This window comes from Ixodes scapularis, unplaced genomic scaffold (genome assembly GCF_016920785.2).
Source record: "Ixodes scapularis isolate PalLabHiFi unplaced genomic scaffold, ASM1692078v2 PGA_scaffold0__279_contigs__length_252992795, whole genome shotgun sequence".
Lineage (NCBI taxonomy): Eukaryota > Metazoa > Arthropoda > Arachnida > Ixodida > Ixodidae > Ixodes > Ixodes scapularis.
In genome coordinates this window covers 21,137,645-21,156,521 of record NW_024609835.1, presented here as the reverse complement: position 1 = coordinate 21,156,521, position 18,877 = coordinate 21,137,645, and positions in this window count along the sequence as shown.

Below are 18,877 nucleotides of genomic sequence, written 5' to 3'. Positions count from 1 at the left end.
CGGACTGCGCTTTTTAAACGACAAATCCTGCTGTGTAGCTTGCGCGTGTCGGCATAGTCGATAGTCACTCTTGATGGTATAAAACAAATCTGTTTGACAAGGAAGTAGGAATCGGGGCGTTATGATTGGGTCTTGAAGTTGGTATCAGTGAAGACGTTTTATCTATACTTCGTTTCACCTTAAATTCAGACGCAGCCGATGCTACGAGCTAATCGGACCAGTTAGACAGCGTCAAAAGCGCGCCATCATGCTTCGTCAAAAAAAATAGCGCGCCTCCTTAGAAAAAAAAAAAAAAGTTCTGCGTTAACGAAAAGATACCGCACGAAGCGAGATCAGAAAAACGGAGCGCGCGCGGAAGGTCGCATCTACGCCCTGACCGCACAATTTTTATAAATATATAAAGCAGCACTCACTGCCTTATTCAAACTGGCATGCAAAAGGGGGTGGCGTGTGTTCTCGTAACAGCCCATCCGTCCTTTCTGCGCAGGCGCTTATTCTGGCAGTGACTCGTGGAAGCGCCGCTGGCTGGAGCTGGCAGTGCCAATCGGTCGACGGCGGCGTGTTCACACTCATATTGAGGACGACTGTACGCTAAACTACTAAAACAAAATGTTGCAAGCGATCGTAAAAATTTCGAAAAAGCAAAGCGCAGTTGCCAAAGCGCGAGAGCAAGCAGCCGTAGCAGACGACGCTAGCCAACACCCTCTAGAAACTAAGGCCCCTTCATCTTCCCTCTCCCACGGCGCCGACGTCACGTACGCCGATCTAGCGTCGGCGCTGGGGAGCTGCTACGCCGTCCGCATCTCTTCCCGCGTGAGCTCCGTTTGGCGTGTCGGGTTTCGTTTGCGTTTCGGAACCACGATGGGTTGCTGTAGTGTCCCAAATTGTCGAGGAAATTATAAGAACGGGCCCAAGGTTCGTACGTTTTCCTTCCCAAAAGATCCGGCTCAGCGAGCCCAAGAGAGCCGATGGTCGAGATAACGTCGACTTCGACACGCAATGGGATCCGCAAGTACGCGATTTCCTTATTCATTCAATACATCTATAATTAATTTCGAATCAGACACTGACGAAGGCTACAGGGAAACAGCTTATTTAGTTTGATGTACAGACGTAGCGATGTGTTATAAATGTTTATTGTTCACTGTTATGCAAGTCGACAACCCAAGAATGAAGTATTCTTAAAAAGTTCAGAGCATACATTGCTCCGGTTTATGACCAAAAAACACATACAAATTGGTACATGTGCTTTCATTACTTGTCAACTCAAAGAAATAAAAATGACTCAGCTCATGGCTCCTTGGCATAATTTTATTACCTAATCAAAGAAAGCACAAGTACCAATTCGTTCAAAAATATCTTGAACAAATGGCAAAGCTCTGCAATTTGATTACATACATATTGCCACATATCAACCATATCCTTCACTTCTTTGGAGTTTTACCAATTCCTAGCTTCTCTTCAAAACGGCAAGTTTAGATTTAAGCGGCATCCGTATTAAAAGTGCATTTCCCAACAACGCTTTCTGACACTCAATAGGCTTCCTCATCGCTATGAGATTAATTAAATTCTGGTGTCAGATTAGGCGTTTGAGGTAGTACACTGTAAACCAGCTGTTTTTGTCAAGAGAAAATGCCTAAAGGAAATGCCACAACCGGTACACCACCGTAAGACATACAACTGGGTGCTCAGATACACAAAACATACAACTGGGTGCTCAGATAGGAATATATGACCGGTAAAACCGACGAAGTCACGTAAAGGACATTCCAAACAAAGAAAACAATGCACGTTACGCCGACCGCTTTGCGTCAGCTTGACTATTAAAACAGAAACGCCTACGCATGAAGGATCAACGCGAACACTAGCAGCGTTGAGCATTATACCGAACGTTTATCTATAATCGTTTCCTGGACTCAAGCCAACTTTCAATATTACAGTACAACCATAGAAATAAATCGGGCTTCAGCACTTTCGGTAACAGAGTACAAACGGTACCGAAACTAGCAAAGCATTTTTTGTGTTCCCTATATTTTCACACCATTGCTCGCCAAGTTTCCGAATTCTAAACTTGGCTGGACTAATATATCTCGAACATGACAAAAAGAAAAGTTCCCAAAGGATATAACGCCCCACCTTTGTAATGATATCCCTTTGGAGAAGATGCCTCGAAACCTGAGCTCCAAATAACTGCGTTGACTCTTGCTGCTCTCGCACACGCAGATCACAGATCGCGAAGCACGTAGACGTTAACGAAAGCACACGCGCACGCACGCGCACACACATACACCGGATATATTTCTTGCTCCTGCCTAGTTCACTTCTTTCGGGGGAACGCCGTGGAACGGAAGCGAACCAACCAAACACCCACCGGAGAGGCGTAACGAGGCTTAGCCGTAGTCAGCGTAACCGCCTCGTTTCACCTTTCTGTTCTTTTTTCGCCGATATCGCGCCGAGACTTGAGCTCTGAAGAACAAAGTTCACGGACATATACAAGAAAAAGTTGGAGCACTGTTGCATTTCTCGTTACGGACGACCAATGATCACAGTGGCAGATAGCGCGTCCAACCCCACAGCAGAACCGGGCATGACTGTTATGGCGACAGAACTGACGGTGGAGCGGGGTTCGTGACGTCACGCAGGAAGTTAGAGGGCCTTGAGTTTCTAGAAGGTGTTGCGCTAGCCCGCGAAGACACGGTAGCCATGGCAACGGAGGGCGTCTTGGCCAATGGTATTCGCAACTCCAGTGCACCGCTCGCCCTCTCGCGGACGAACGGAGAACCAGAGGAGTGGGGACGGCAGCGGCGGCGGCGGCGCCGAAACGGTGGCAGGGACTGTCGCCTTGATGCGGGAAGCCATTTTAACAAAAAAGTGAGCGCGTTAAAATAGGAATTCTTGCCTTGCAACAGCGTTGCACGAAGGACCGGGATGTCTAATTTCATTAGGAAGTTTTCGTATATCGCATACGCTGCAGATTTCTGGTCTTGTGGATGGCCGCCAGCTCAATCTGTGCTCAACGGGACGGCAAACGCTCCCGCTAATAATGTAGAGCTCTAGTACGGTCTACAAAAAGCCTCTTCTTTGCCATAAGTAGGAGAAAATCCGTCGGACAAGGGTATGTCGAGCAATACACATCGGGAATGGCTTCGCGTTTTAAGGCCTTTACAAGAAACACGACCATTTAATCCTAGCAGTTTAAAAAGACATAATACCCACACCTGTTTTGAGGTAATTACAAAGCAATTAAAGAAATGCACGAAGCATATTAAGCGCGTCTATGTTAGCCAGCCGTTCGTGACGAGAGCTTAGAACGGGCAGATTTTGCGAGAGGGACCAAAACGTTGCAAATAGCGCAGTTCGAAAGATGTGCGGTATATTAAAAATAAACTATTTTTGATAGAGCAATAAATAAAATCCCTAAACATGCCGATTATGGTAATAGGCAGTTTTAGCATAGCATTACCGCAGGCTACCGTAAACACGGCAACGCTCCTGGCGCGCGCTGAAAATTGTGCTTCAAAGGCGCAGCACGAGTTTCCGGTCGTAATGCTACACCGCACGGTAACCTGAGGTAACAAACCTTTTTTTAATAACCATAGGGCAGTTTGATCACGTGTTGCAATACACTAAAACTGAGATGGTGAGCAGCTATATAGTTGTGAGCCTATGACACGAAGACATCAATATTGTGAACGCTGCCCTTCTGAAGCTTGACGGTCACCGTGCGCGGCTCACTTTTCAGAGCACTTATGGCCAGGAAAAGCGCGAACATGATATCTTCTTCACCCTCAAAAATATTCTGCCACAAACAGTAAGGTTGCCGGTGCCTCAAACGCGCTCGCCCACCACAAAGCTTCGCAAGTTGAGGCGTCTCCAACTTTTAAATATCAGCATGCTCGTTTTCCTAACGTACATAAACGTCTCCGTCACCTGTAATACGATCTCTCCCTAGCCGCTTCGCATTTGCAGAGAAATAAATCATTTTTAGCGCGTTGACCAGCGTCAGCGAGCAGGCAGGCGCATGGGGAATAATGGAGAATCGGGAGAATCTATCCCCGCCTCTTCCGCCATCTTGAAACTACCGCCCCGCCACCTAAAGGGCGTTGGAGCTGCGAATATTTCGTATCATCTTGTGTTTAACCGCAGTTGAGGTCTAGGGGACTGTGACACGGCCCTGGCTAGAATTCTTACGTATCACAAAGTAGTGCGTCGAAACTTTGATAGTACAAGGCACGTAGCCTTTGTCATTACCGTGATGTACGTCTTTTGTACCAGTGCTACACAACCTATGTTCTAATTATGCCCTCAAACGTGATATTTGTTATATAAGTATGTAGCATGTTTGAAGGAATAAGGCTTCCGTTTGGCAACGATGTCGTTGCCGTCACGTTCGTTTATTCAACATTCATGGAACCATTACCGATGGGACGTATTGCAAAGAAAGATTTCTTCGAAATGGAAGCTTTCTTTTTATTAGTTGTTATGTACACTCTGAACATGAGTTATTGATTTATTGGAAGAAATAATTTAAAATTTGATATGACCTTGTGTTCGTTTATATTGTCACTTGAAAAATGTAACTTCACTCTTACTTTCTTTCGTCCCATTATGGCCGCCGCAGCAGGCAAGTCTCCGCCGGGGGCTCCGGTGTTTCCTTCGCCTGATCGCTTTCAAACAGTTGCAGCGAAAAAAAGAATAAAATAAAAAATTCGGCATTTGAAGGAGAATCGCGGTTATTGTGCATAACATCTACTACAAGCTGCTTTCAGTTTCTAAGCAAATCGTACAAAGCAATCGCCCAAAGAACTCCTGAGCTGTGGTGAAAGCGAAAGAAAAGCGGCACTGGCAGCTGTCAGGTGTGGTCGGTATAAATGAAGTTATTCTTCAGTTCTGCATGCCTTCATCGGCGCTGTAAAAAGGAGAGATACAGCTTCGTTCTGCCACGCGTGCATCGTCAGTAACACCCGAACAGCTTTTTGTAGTACAGTGTTAGCAGTCGGCGTCGGCACTTTCAAATCCGAAACACGAGCCCTGGCATGCGAGTCCACGCAGGCGAGATATTTCGCAAGGACGTTAGCTTGGAGCCCACGTTCAATTCTGCTGCCTACCTAATCTGTTGCATGAAGGAAAAGTCTCCAATTTTCTGTGTGGCACAAATAAGGCGAAGAGTCCCTGCGGAGACTGCTTTCTATCGACGTGCAAGGTCTCTCTGATTGGGTAGCATATTGTGCCATCCCACATATCCCACTCACAAATTTGAGACTGCACAGCTGCGCGTCAACATCTGCACATCGAGAGGTTAGCAAGTTATACAAAGTCTGCATTTTCTCAAAAATAGCCGGTAAAAATGTTCCACCCGCAACCCGTGCATATCGGACCTCCAACCAGCGCTACTTTAGCTCGCGCACTGATACGCACCCGAGATTTGAGGGGACGTAACTTCTAGACTGGGGCTTGAATGGCTGTAAAGGCCCCTAGGCTTCCACTAGTATTGTATTGTCACGGTTTGGACACTCACGGCTTCGCAAATTCCAGACGCTAAAGTGCGGATCACGTCGAAACTAAGCGGTGGACACCGTTTTGAAGGGAGGCGAAATAACGATTAAAACTCCGCTTCAAAAGAAGACCAAGATTGTGGCCGCCCGCCAAGTAGAACGGGAGTGGCCTAAAAGTCCGACTTGATTTTGCGGCTTGAGCGCGATTTGAAAGCCGCCGAAACCTTGTGAACGCTTTTATGCATATTGTTAAGTTTAAGGCACTGCCAAACATCCAGTGTTCTGAGATCCTCGTTCATTGCGTCTTCTTCCTCTCCTCTTGTTTTAGTCAATTTTCCGCTTCCTACACCATTCTCCTTCCTTTTTAAATTCACTCTCATTACATTACCCCCTCGCGACACATGGTCCTCGCTCCAAGTTTCTGCAGAAATATTCAGTTGTAGTGAGTGGTAGGAGGCTAGATGATCAAAATGCACCACTTAAAGTTTACGACTCCGCACATGCCTAATCCGGTAAACGACGTCGTTGAGTCGCCCAGTTGGGTTACGATCTTAGGAGAGACGCGGCTGGTGCAGTAACACTCAATCTCCCGGCTGTAGTGAACCATTTCTATTGTACCTAGTTATTGCACTGTCAGTTCTCAGGTGCAGGTCTCTTTGTACGAAGACATGCACACAATCGTTTTGAGGGCGTATGGCCGGAGTGGTCGGAGTGGGGGCCTTTTATTCTTTGGTACATGCGACGGTAGCATTGGTGTCCCAGAAGTGATGTCCGCAGGCAGCCCATTTACAACATTGTTGGCGTGTACTTTGTCGCATAATAAACAGCGGACCAGTAGGCAAGCAGAAAGAAAGGGCACTAGAGTGTCCCAGTTGTCTTGGTGCTCGTCGATGAATAATATAAGGAACTGCCTGAGGGAGCGGTTCAGCCTCTCGCCCATACCATTTGACTGGGCATGTAAGGGCGTTGTCCTCGTCTTCGTTATTCTGAGTGCCTTGCACATGCTCTTGAACAAGTGCGACTCAAATGACCAGCCCTGGTACGAATGAATTTCGAGTGGTACTCCGCAACTTAGAAAAATATTTTTCACCAAGGTGCTGGTGACAGTGTCTGCGTCGTACGTTCGTACTGGGGAGGCTTCTGGCCACTTGGTGAAATTGTCAGCAATGACTCTGATATACCGATTTCCCTATGTCGTCTCGGGTAGTAGGCATACATCAACTGCTACACATTCAAAGGGAGAATCAACGTTGTACGTTATCATCCTCCCTCGGCTTCGTAATTGTGGTCTTTTATACGACGCGTAATTGTCATACGTTTTGCAACCTTTGCGCACGCCACGGATGAAACGGATACAATAAAATATCTCCCGAACTCTTTGTAGTGTCATGCATTTCCAAGACGTCCGGCGGCAGAGCTTTTGTTCAGTTCGCGCAGCACAGTGCCAACAAGAATTTCGGGTAAAATCAGCTGGAGCGTGCTGCTCTTCCCATCTTGGAAAACAATACATCTTGGAAAACAATACATCTTGGAAAACAAAAAGTCCATCTTGGAAAACAATAAAATTCCATTAAGCACAGTAGGTTTTCACAACGCTGGTGTATGGTGCAACCATGTTCTAATCTGATAGTTGACCAGCCTGCTTCCATAGCAGAATAGCTTGTAAATTGTTGTAATTCACTTGAAGAACACGGAAAACGTCAATACTCCAGTTGGTCGGGTCAGGGTCATGTTCTTTGTGTTCCACCACCACAAGACACGCTGTAGTTAGATAAGGTGAGGATGTCATACAGTCCAATTTGAAGCGTTGCACGCTTTTCATGCATGGGGGACATGTCCCAGGGAGACAAGGGCGCCGCAAGAGTGCATCTGCTTTTGCATGTCGTTTGCCAGCTCTATGTTCAATCTTGAACTTCCATTGTTGCAGTGTTTCCAACCACCTTTCTACCTGTCCTTCCAAGTTCTTAAAATTGATACGCCAAGTAGGGATGCGTGATCACTTCTGCGGAGGAGCCGTGCGCCATGGAATTAACGATAAAAATGAGTCATGGCTTTCGCGACTGCCAATACGCCTCGCAAGTGGGCTCATTTTCGTCTTCTGCGCATGAGAAAGGAAGTAGCGGTGACGTCAGAACGCCGAGCCCTGGTTGGCTGATCGCGACCCCCTATCTTAGCGCCGTCTGCTCCTTTGCAACGTCGTCTGCTCGCAACGTCGTCTGCGTCTGTCTTAACTTTCCTGCGGCTTTCGGAAGTGCAGGTCTTTACGAGCGAGCTCGACTTCGCCTTTCAGAGAGGGCAGACGAAATAACTTAGCGGTACGTTGTTTTTGTCTAACAACTAGCAGACGCGCATCAAGGAGGGAAGTCAAAGAACTCACTGGCGAGGTGCCCCGAGGCGCCGAGGTTTGTTTGCAAAGAATCGATAGTGAGCGTGTTAGTGTCCGCAAGTTGAGACCCCCCATTCTTTAACGGCGTCGGCGGGTTGGCGCAGTTAACGTCGTCTGCTTTACGTCTGCTAGTTAAAGCGATGACTGCTTTACCTTTCCTGCGTCTGTCGGAGATTCACCGCTTTTTCACTGGCGAGAGTCACCGTTGCCTCGGGAAAGCAGGAGATAACAAGAGGAAGAAATTGACCTCTTAATCTAACATTGCGGTCAGCGATCAAAGTATAATACGGGAAGGGTTCACAAGGGTCGCGCGGGCATATTTAATTCAGCACGCCAGCCGGTCGTGGGCAGACGGTCGCCGAGTCGCGGGAGTCGCGGGGTGGCCGCTAGGCCTAACCTAACTGCCGAGCTCGCTTGGTCGCGTTCGGTGGAATCGTGGCCGTTGGAGATTTCCCGGGTGTTTGAGGATCCAGCGTTCTTGTTCGTAGTCGTCTGTTTCAAGCACTTTTTAGTTTTTTCTTGCTGCTTGAAGTCGAGACGCGTGAGAAGCGCACGTAGAAAAATAAACGTCCGTGGGTCGTCGCGACCGCGACGCTGTCGGCGATGCTGATTTGATCGTAAGAAGTGCGTAAGACAGCTGCGGAGCTGTCGTAGGATTTCGTCCTAACCTGCTTTAAAACTTACGAAAATTTCGTTTCGTGAATACGAATTTGTTCTTAAGCTTTGTCTTACGCACATTTTTGGCGTAAGATCGTTTCGTGAATCTGGCCCCTGCACTTCCGAAGGTCGCAGGAAAGGTAAGACAGACGCAGACGACATTGCGAGCAGACGACGTTGCAAAGGAGCAGACGACGCTCAGATAGGGGGTCGCGATCAGCCAATCAGGGCTCGGCGTTCTGACGTCACCGCTACCCCCTGCGCAAGAAGCAGACGAACTTGCCCTCCGCAAAGTTCTCTCCTTGAAACGCAGTAGTTTTTCTGGGCTTTCTTTACAACTTGGTTGTAACAAGCAATTACCTTCTCAGAGTCATTCTGTATTTGGGATCGAAGAACACCCAAGGTGCCGTTGCTCGCGTCGATGTCGAGGGCAAGTTTGCATCCTCGTCGAGGAAATTCAAGAGCTGGAGCTGTACTAAGGGAATCATTGAGCCGGAGGACAGGCTATTGGGCGTGTACACTCCATTCAAATTTAATGCTATGTTTTGTCAACACATAAAAGGTTTGCTACTCGTGGCGAAGCTTTTCACAAATCGTCGGTAGTATGTGCATAGGCCAATAAAACTCTTTATTTTGAGCTGGTTTTGTGGTTGAAGCCAATTTCGGTCGCACTCATTCTTCTCGAGATTCATCGCTATTCTATTTTTGGAGAGATATAGCCAAGATCCCCTACAATCTTTTGAAACAGAACGCCTTTTTTTTTGGCGTTTAGATTTAAGTTCGATTTTCTGGGACGGTCAAACATAAATGACAAGTGCTAAAGAGCTATTTTTAACGTTTTGCCGTGCACAAGTATAGACCAGTGCCTGCACCATTTCCAGGGCGCCGCCATGTTTATCTAAGCTCGCGCCACCACGCAGAAAGAACTGGCAGGCAGGATGGGGGGGGGGGGGGGGGGGGGCTGCGTTGGCGGCGTTGCTTAGGGGAGCTGGATGCGGCAGGCTGTCCGAATGCACCGACACATCGTGAAAGTTATCTTCACCAGAAACCTCCACGGCCCGTTGTTCAACAGATAAGATGTCCTGAACATTCGAGAACCCATCTCGATCAAGAAAACAAGGAAAAACCTTCCTTGTTTTAGATGTTTTCGGTGTCTGCTGACCCTTGACATCCGCCTTTCAGTCCGGGTTCATTGCGTAGTAAATATTTCGCTACCGCTTTCTTGTAGCTTTCAAATGCTTGATTGTTGGCTTCTTGTATACGACATTACATTCGTGGCACGTTTGGGACCGTTTTTCGCGATCTGCTTGCCTTTCTGCGGCAGCGCGGCTCTGCCGAGCCGAAATAAGTGGGAGACGTTGACTTGATCGAACGACGTTTTCGCGAATGAAAACAGGACTTAAGTACAAAACGAGCGTGTTTGTAGCAGTAATTAAACATGAGGAAGATACACAGAAAGGTGGGACAAACAACGAAGTCTTCGTTGTCCGTCCCCCCTTCTGTGTATCTTCCTCATGTGAAAACAAGACCACGACGCTTCATCGAATGGGTCTAGTTACATAGACAGCTCAGACTAGCTTTCTTTTGTAATGTGCCGCCTTGTCTGCCACCGCGAAGCGGCGTAAGCGAGGCCTCGAAGTATGTTAGCACGCGTCCCCTCCCCCCCCCCCCCCCCCCACGCACACACACACGCTGCGAGCGTCTGGGTTCGAAACTATTAATTGCCAGTTCTAAAGGATAGTACTTACTTGAAGTGGGAGCTGGAATTCTACGAGGCACCAGGAGACACTTACGATCGGGCAACGAAGCAGGGTGCCTGTGGGGGCGGAGTCTAGGAACGCTACTGATTAATATTGTGACAGGCGATCAGTTATGACAAGAGACGAAACTTCGACTCGTTTGTTCAGAAGTTCGCGGTGATATTTTATTGGCCCTCGTTAGAGCACACTAAAGATCTTAGGCAGTGAAATTCACATCACGCAGGCTCGCCCGTCGTAGTCAAATGAGCGCAGTCGACGACGAGGTGTAATGAGCTACTAAGCTTCACAAGGAAAATGCGCGTGAGAAAGAGTTTTGAGGCAGTCCAAAACACCGATCCAGCAGACGCATGCACGTACGTTTACTCCGGACTCCATGAAACCGACGGCGCAAGATCAAAGCGATCAAAGAGCACCGCCGCCATCGCCACCCGGCTTTCTCTGCACTTTGCGCGACAACGGCACTGCAACGGAGGACACTCGCCTCGGCGTTAACAATCCTCGAAATAGATTAATTTCCCACTCTTGAAGCCATTCCAAATGATAAATGAGAATACCTCGGCGTTGTAGAACAAGTGAGAACACAACTGTGCCGAGTGCTTGCTCGGCACCGTCGTTGCTCGTGAAGGTCTGCCTATTTGTAGTTGAGACGATGATTCCACATCTTTCGTGCCACTCGCGGTGCTTGCAATAACTTCGAAGGGCAGGGGAATCTTCTCACGAGGACGTTGAAGACACGCAACACCGGAGCCACCAAAGCAATCGCACAAACCTTCGCCATGTTTGCTTTTTCTTCGTCACTCGCGGCGCGGTCAACTCGTCGCGAGATGGCTTCCGGCTCGGCTAGATGGAAACCAACAGCGGCAAAGTGGCGTACGGACAAACGGCTCCCACATTATGGGCACTATACTCACATACCGCGGTAAACAGGACCGATGCCGGCGAAACGGCAGTCGGCACACCAGCGAAGAAGCCCGCGTCGGGAAGCAGCGGCGCAGGCCAACGCAGCCCCCCCTCCCCGTGAGCGTCCAGGTTCGACATTATTGTTCGCTTTTGCTCCTTGTGGTCGAGGCTAAAAAAAGCACTTCCGGACAAAGGTCTATATAATCGAAATATACTAAGCAAACTTCGAGACACAAGCAACTAAGGACTTGGTCCATCAGGCGCTCAAACGTTGCTGGCGCAATGCAGAGACCAAAGGGCATCAGCTGTAATTGCCACAGGTCGTCTCCAGTAGAAAATGCTGTCTTCTCGTGGTCTCTGGAATCCATTTCGACTCGCCGGGGTCTGCTCCTGAGTTCTAGTGTAGAAAACAAGGAAGAGACAGCCATTGCGTTGAAAGTGTAATCAATCCTGGGGAGAGGATAAAAGTCATTTTCGGTGACATCGTTCAGTCGCCGGTAGTCAATCTCAAAGTGCCACCTTTTGTTTTTCACTAATAGGTCCGGCGAAACCCAAGGGGTAGATGAAGGCTCGATGACATATTGTTGTTGCATTTCCCGGATCATCTGACCAACTTCACTCCGCTCTGCTAATGGAACTCTCCGGGGTTGTTGCATGATCGGAGTAGCATCACCCGTATCATTGCGGTGACTGGTCCGTCCGGTGTCAGAAGAAGAAGGAAACACATCTATGTTTTTATTAATCAATCTGAGTATAAATGCTTGTTGTGCTTGGTCAATGTAACATTTATAGCGGCCTGCTAGTTCCAACAAGAATATTGGCAACACTTCTTGTGCAAGGCGGAATAGGTCTTTCCATGTAGTAGTGAGACTGAGAGAATGATACAACTTGCAATTCGACAGCCCCTCCTGAAGTGAATTGCTTCATACGTTATTTCGGCGACATGGATGGGGACATATTCGTTGTTGAAATCTACGATTATTCTTACGATCATAACTCCTGGACTAATATTGTACGTGACATCTCTTTCAGCAACAGCATTACCGTCCGAGCAGTTTTTCTCATCTGTTGTCCAGATGATAGTCCCACTCCGTGTGGAAACCACACTGGACTTGGAGCATAGAAAAAATCCAAATCTGTTGTCCGAAATCGCCTGCTTGATGCACAAGACAATGTGTTCGTCACTTAGATTCCACGTGCGGTTTTTGAGAAAAAGAAAAAACCACTAGCTTTTAGAAAATAAAGTACAAGAGTACATTCTTCAAATATATCGGCAACATAAGTAACTTCCGTGAATTATTTCGTGCCAAAAATAAATGTTATTTCGCAGGACGCCATGGTTGGTGCCATTTGTCCCGTAATGATGCGATGCGAGCACCCGGAAAGACGTATATACAATGTCATGAGAGGCTTTATACTTTTAAGGATATTTGGCCTAACGAAGGTACCATTGACACCACTGTCAACCAGCATTCTACACAAGATACCTTGACCTCTCCATCCACAAAACACCGACCTTTGTCAACACGTCGCTTCTGTATCTCGAAGGTTGGCACCGGCTATCTTTCTTCCTGTCCACCCGAGCTTTGGCAAGCAAGCTCGGCTGTAATGAGTTTTCCTGTGTAGGATTGTCACTCCCTCTAGTATCACGCCGGCTACAATGCCTCTGAATGTGACCTCTTCGGCCGCAGTGCCGGCATGGAGGAGGAGGTCTCTGCCATGGTTGCATTATCCTTGTTGGATATTGGGAAGCTTGCTGATCGATATTACGGAGTTGAATCGGCGATTACGCCGACTGCAGGCGTGGCTCAAACTCAGCTGGCGTTTTCACCTGCCGAGTGATTCTCACGGCTTTCCTCGCTGGCTACATTTCCATGGCTCGTGCCACAGCGTCACGCATGCAAGCTGGTGACGATAAGCGGACGAACTGTTGTTCCTTATAGTTTTTAATAGCGTCCAGAAAATGTCTCAAAGAACCAGAGACTAATGGCGATGTTGTACAGCCATCGAAGACGAGACGAGGAAGTCTTTCAGTGTCAGAGGCGAGTTTTGACAGCGACTCTCCTTTTCTCTGGATGAGAGATCATAGTGTGGAATGGTGAAGTAGACCGAGATGTTTTTCGCCGAAACGCCCTCCAGAGCTTCCACGATGGCCCTGTATTCTCGCTGTGCGTCAGAAGGAAGATTTTGAAGCAGATCTGAAGCTGGTCCTTCGAGTTTAAATGCCATAAAAGCTGTTCGTGACGAGGTGGTCCACAAATTCAGGTCAGCGACTGCAGGGAAGTGCACAAAAATGGCATTCCAGGAGCTTTGCTCATCATGTATCGAGCTTCACAATAATATCTTCAGAGGCTAAAGCTTGTTGTTGGCGCCGTACATTAGACCCCTCCGGAGAAGGCATTCGATATCCTGTCCCAGTTCCCGCAGCGCCTGGTGCTAGCATGGTCAATGACGCCTCGCTCTCAGTGCCGACGTTGTCCGTTGTCCAAGTGGTCTCACCGGACTGCGGTGGCGCATGTAGTGGGCAACCTGGTTCCGCAAATAGAGTTGATGCCCCAGTCCGAGGATAGTCCCGGAGCTGCCCAGCAACCTCGCAACGGAGCTTTGCAAGAGCTTCTCTGTCTTCCTCCCGGTGTTGGCTCTGTTCTTCTCGCAAGCTGGCCAACGATGCTTTTAGCGCACTCATCGTGTTTAGGACCTGGTCAGAGTGGGTGGTGTTAAGTGTTTCCATTACCCCGCTTCTGACACCAGATGTTAAGTTCAAGGCACTGCTAAAACATTTAGCGTTTTGAGATTCTCTGTGATCGCGTCTTCTTCGTCCTCTCCTCTTTCTTTAGTCAAATCTCCGCTTCGTACACCGAATTATTTATTTTTGTATTCATTCTCATAACAATATTTTTCAGTGAATTATGTGCCCATAATTACAAAGGACGTAGTTTATAAAATTACAGCTTTGGCATCTAAAAAAAATAACCTTTTTTCAATCGTAATGTGAAACGTTCTTAGACTCACTGGCATTTCGTGAAGCCCAAAAGTGAAGCCTGGATAAAAGCGTGACTGTGAAGCTCGACACTGATTGGTTGACAGGTGGGAGATGAGGAGTGAGGGGCTCGACGTTGGATTTATTAACAGTGAGGTCATGTGAACAGAGGCATAGACGAGGAGGAGTAACGTAGGTGAGGAGGAGCTCGAACACCTGTTCGCAGTGAGGGAGAAAAGCTAGAAAGTATGAAATGCCCTGGAATATTGCGAGGTTTATCAGCTGGCCCGATGAGCGGTAGTATCGCATCATTCTAAGAGCTATCAAATGTAACATGGTACTTGTCCAACTATCTGATGAACAGCGCCGTGTATGTAGGCGGCTGGCGTCTGCCAAGTCAGAGTATAGATTCACACTTGTGATTTTATAACGTTCAGGCATGCAACAAAATTGCCACTAAATTCGCCATAAGTTTTAATTCGTCTTTTTAGGCCTGCTTCCCGCCGTAAAATGGTCAGGAATAGAAAACGTATCTACGTGATCTATTTTTTTTATTTACTAAACCCGCAAAGGCGTTGATTCCTATGTACAATGAAATATTTCGTCGGCATATTATAGAACACACTAAGGTGGCCTGATGTGCATACCACGATTCTGTTCTGGAGTGCAAGCCAAAATACACAAAGTTGGTCTCAGTGGTACATTCGGATACTTTATCAAGTGTGTTGTGCACACTAAAACACATTAAGCTGCTCTGATGTGCACATCAACATCAGGATACGTAGCTGTTGTTGTGTGGATACTAGAAACACTCAACCTCTTTGATGTGCACAGTAGGATACATTATGCGGTGTGGTGTGCACACCAAAACAGATTAGGTCACTCTGGCGTGCGCGTCCATATACACTAGGCTGGTTGGTGTGCACACCAAAACACACAAAGCCGCTCTGATGTGCTCATCAAAACACACTAAGCCGTTCTGTTGTGCACATCCAAACACATTAGTTGGATCTAATGTGCACGCCAAAACACATTAGGTTGATCTGATGTGCACACTACAACACACTAGGTGCGTCTGATGTGCATACGAAGACACATTAGGTGGGTCTGATGTACACACCAAAATGCATTACGGGGGCCTCATGTGCACAGTAAAACATATAGCGTGGGTCTGAAGGGCACAACAAAATACGAGGAAATAATCTGGTTTTACACAAGGAAACACCAGAACACACCTGACTCGGTCTGGTAGATTTTTGGGGGGGCGCGCGTTGAGCAACCAATAGTCTACAACCGGACGAAAGCCTCCGGAGGTTTCGGCCTCCAGAATAGGCGCACTGGTTCACTGTCTGGTGCTCCGGAGCACAAGTACCTGCTCCCGCATATTTTGAAGACAAAAGTCAATTATCTCTTGTTTCTTGGAATTGCAAGTTGCAACAACGGGATGGACAGTCTTTGGTGTCAATTTGGCACTCAGCAAGGGAGTGCAGCAGGGAGTTTTGGTGAAGATTGGGCCAAGGATCTCCAACCACCTCTCTCTAGGAGCATACACTTCTGGCATGTCGGAAACATTTCCATCGAATTTCTTAGCACTGTGGCTGGAGCAATGGCGCACGGTGGCTCCTCCATTAAGATGTTCCAACGGGAGAATGAATGTTCTTCTGCCCAAAGCTCGCTGCTTGCTTGCTTTGTGGTCTTCCCAAATGGCACAATCCGCCAGGGCTCAATTCCAATTGTCCATCTTTCCAGGGCCACATGCAAGGAGATAAATGTCACTTTGAGGAAATCCCTTCCTAAGACAATGTCTCTGCAGACCCATACAAAAATAATCTATGGCCGTCTATAGAAATGTTATGGTGAGCTATCACCGTATATGGCTCTCTATGGTCAGCCGAAATGAACCATAAAGCACGCAATAGCCACCTACAGAATAATCTTTGTATTCAAAGCTATGGAATCTCGACCATTCAGATTTCTATTGCTGGCTATCGAATAATATGTGGCTCCAAATCTATAGGCTCGCGAATATTGAATATTCTTTATCGAGCTATAGAAATATTTTTGTCCTTAATGCTTTAAGTTCATGACAGACTTGTGGCCGCTACTTGTAAATGTAATGAATTACAATTACAAATTACCGAGCCCTAAATGTAATGGGTTACCGTTACAAATTACTCTCGCTGATAAGTAACGGATTACTTTATTCGTTACTTTACAAATTACTTTCACTTTACTTTTCCCGTACGCTTATCAAGAAAACAATAGGAAAAATTTTAATGTTTTTAAAGATCTTCTTCACCTCTACTTTCCATTTCTCATACGCCCACATTATAGCAGTCCTCGTGAAAATGGAATATTGCATTTAAGAGAAAGAATGTAAGGGCACTCCGTTCACCTGTGAGCTGACAAGGCAGCGAAAGCTACAACCACACCTGCCATCCTGCCAGCTTACTGCGACAGAAAATGGTCCCTGGAATTCTGCAGACAAAGCGGGGGGTGCGCATGCTCAGCAGCAGCGCCTACCACTGCTAGGATAATCGGAGGTAAGGAACCGATCTGCGAAAGCTCCCTTTTGAAATGGGCTTTTCAAGTGTGAACAGAACGTCTCGAAACTTCTGTCTCTTGGCTCTAGCTTTGACGCACTGTCGGCTTATGCAAGAACATAGTATAGTTCCCTGAAGTACTGAAGAATGCATGGGCCGAGCGCTCGTTTTTAAGCTTTGGTCGAACGGATGGTCGCACACTCATATTGCAGCACTTTCTCTATTCCGGTAATACTTTTAAAAAGTAACGAGTAATTAAAGTAATCCGTTACCTATATCGAGTAACGAAATTACATTACAAATTACTTCCGAAAAAAAGTAACGCGGCAATTAAAAAAACTAGATAAAGAGTAACAGATTACAAGCAATCCCTTACTTGTGACGGACCACTTCCCATGTCTGGTTCAGGAATAATCAAAGTACTTTAGCCGGCTATAGAGAGGTGAATTTTCCTAAATAAATAGACTCGCGACCATTGGATTTTTTTCAGCCGAGTCAATAGTGTTTTATGCGATTAAAGCTATAGGCCTCTGACCTTTCAATGTGCTTTAGCCGGCTCTAGTGTGGTGTATGTCCCTAAATTTATAGACTCACGACCCTTCAATTTTCTAAATATGGCTCAGTAGTGTTTTATGCCACCAAAGCTATAGGCCTCTGACCTTTCAATATGCTTTAGTCCTTACGAAAATGGATATTGAGTTTCCATTGCAATGTCATTCACAAAAAAACAATGAACTCACATGACTTTCTTTTGATTTACTGATTAACTTCCTTATGCGTTCCTAATCTGTTTCATAAAGATATTGGCCACCGAGCTTGAATTTTTTTTTCTGAATTTTTATTGAGGACTTGATAGATGATATTCCTGGTTTGTTTGTTATCTGTTTTCCTAAGGGTGTGCAGTGCAGCTCACAGGGCTGCACTGCACACCCTTACAAAAATGATCAATGAGCTTCAATTGAGCTCCTGATGTATTCTTATAGAATACATTAGAAACTCAATCCAAATTTATTGATAACTTTTGTAAGGGCAGCCTTGTAACTGTAGGAGCTTGCTGAAGGTACAGCACACAATATATGCGGCGGCTCATTTACATATATATTCTTGAGACAACCATGCGTGTAGCTTGCAAAAAACACAATAAATGCAGGTTTCAACCAAATGCATGTTTATGTTTTTTCTTGCAGTTATCCGAACACACACACAGAGTTTCACATTGCGTGCAGACAACTTTCAGATAAGCCGACTCATATATCCTACTGTAGGTGCAGTAAGCTCCAAGCTTCATTACATGTACACCTACTGTAGCTGTGTGTAAGAGCTTGTACGTGAAACACATGTAATCACTTTGCGTTAACTACAATGCGAAGTACCAAGAAACAGCTGTGGAGTAACCACCTGCTCCATTTAAATTTGCATTCTAAAGTGTTCGCATCGACAACCGGGCGCCCACCTCACACCGTTCGCGGTCTTGAGACTCCCGGCGTGTCTGCTCATGCATCGACAACCGGGCGGCCAGCTCACAACACTTTCCGTCATGAGACTCCAGGCGTGTCCGCGTTCGCATCGACAACCGGGCGCCCAGCTCACACCGTTCGCGGTCTTGAGACTCCCGGCGTGTCTGCTCATGCATCGACAACCGGGCGGCCAGCTCACAACACTTTCCGTCATGAGACTCCAGGCGTGTCCGCGTTCGCATCGACAACCGGGCGCCCAGCTCACACCGTTCGCGGTCTTGAGACTCCCGGCGTGTCTGCTCGTGCATCGACAACCGGGCGGCCAGCTCACAACACTTTCCGTCATGAGACTCCCGGCGTGTCTGCTCGTGCATCGACAACCGGGCGCCCAGCTCACACCGTTCGCGGTCTTGAGACTCCCGGCGTGTCTGCTCGTGCATCGACAACCGGGCGGCCAGCTCAAAACACTTTTCGTCATGAGACTCCCGGCGTGTCCGCGTTCGCATCGACAACCGGGCGCCCAGCTCACACCGTTCGCGGTCTTGAGACTCCCGGCGTGTCTGCTCATGCATCGACAACCGGGCGGCCAGCTCACAACACTTTCCGTCATGAGACTCCCGGCGTGTCCGCGTTCGCATCGACAACCGGGCGCCCAGCTCACACCGTTCGCGGTCTTGAGACTCCCGGCGTGTCTGCTCA